This window comes from Gossypium arboreum, chromosome 6 (assembly GCF_025698485.1).
Source record: "Gossypium arboreum isolate Shixiya-1 chromosome 6, ASM2569848v2, whole genome shotgun sequence".
In the NCBI taxonomy this organism is placed as follows: domain Eukaryota; kingdom Viridiplantae; phylum Streptophyta; class Magnoliopsida; order Malvales; family Malvaceae; genus Gossypium; species Gossypium arboreum.
In genome coordinates this window covers 114,802,456-114,803,553 of record NC_069075.1, presented here as the reverse complement: position 1 = coordinate 114,803,553, position 1,098 = coordinate 114,802,456, and the positions used below count along the sequence as shown (strand labels likewise).

The 1,098-nt window shown below is 39.0% G+C and overlaps 1 non-coding gene across 1 annotated transcript; it reads left to right on the top strand.

The window, feature by feature from the left end:
- Positions 1 to 479: 479 nt before the first annotated feature.
- LOC128294473 (small nucleolar RNA R71) lies at positions 480 to 586 on the top strand. Its single transcript, XR_008284783.1, has one exon. It is a non-coding gene; the product is annotated as a small nucleolar RNA R71 (small nucleolar RNA).
- The last annotated feature ends 512 nt before the right edge of the window (positions 587 to 1,098 follow it).

Sequence of the window (1,098 nt, the reverse complement as noted above, 5' to 3'; positions counted from 1 at the left end):
TCTGATTTCCTTGGCCTCCTGATGAAAAATTTGGGTGGTTCCTCCAACCTGCATTGTAAGTATTGCTATATGGGTTATTTTGGGATCTAGAGTTATTGTTACCCATATATTGGACTTGTTTCTCCTTGATGCTAGGGTTGAAGAGTTGATATTCTGTGCATGCTCCTCCTCCATTCAAATCGCACCTCATTACTGGATGTAACTGTGTAGAACCATACAAATCGTCAATCTTTTTATTTAAGAGTTCTACTTGGTTAGATAGCATAGTAACCGCGTCGAGGTTGAAAACATCGGCTGCTTTCGTCGACTTTGTTCTCATAGCTTGCCACTGATAGTTATTCAGTGACATCTCCTCAATAAATTCGTAAGCCGCCTCAGGTGTCTTTTTGTTGATAGTTCCTCCAATGGCTGCATCAATCATCTGCTGAGTCGAAGGATTCAAGCCATTATGGAACGTTTGAACTTGTAGCCAAAGCGGTAACCCATGGTGAGGGAACCTTCTCAAAAGGTCCTTGTATCTCTCCCATGCATCGTAGAGTGTTCTTAAATCCATCTGCACAAAAGAAGAGATATCATTACGTAATTTGGCTATTTTAGCTGGTGGAAAATATTTTAATAAAAAATTTTTGGTCATTTGTTCCCAAGTAGTGATTGACCCTCGTGGTAACGAGTTTAGCCATTGTTTAGCCTTATTCCTTAACAAAAAGGGAAACAACCAAAGACGAATGGCTTCATCAGAAATGCCATTAATTTTAAAGGTACCGCAAAATTCTAGGAAATTTTCCAAATGAGTGTTGGGATCCTTGTCCTGCAAACCATCAAACTAAACAAACTATTGTATCATTTGAATTGTGTTCGGTTTCAGTTCAAAATTATTTACAGCAATAGCAGGTCTAACTATACTTGACTCAGTTCCTGTTAAATTAGGTTGAGCATAATCATACATAGTGTGCGGAGCAAGATTTTGATTAACAGCAATTGCAGGAGGTAGCGAATTTTCTTGGTTTTCAGCCATCTCCTCGGTTGTGGTTTGAATATTGTCCTCTTGCTCGTTCTCTGTGTATCTTAAGCTTCCCCTTATTTCTCTTTGGTTTCTAC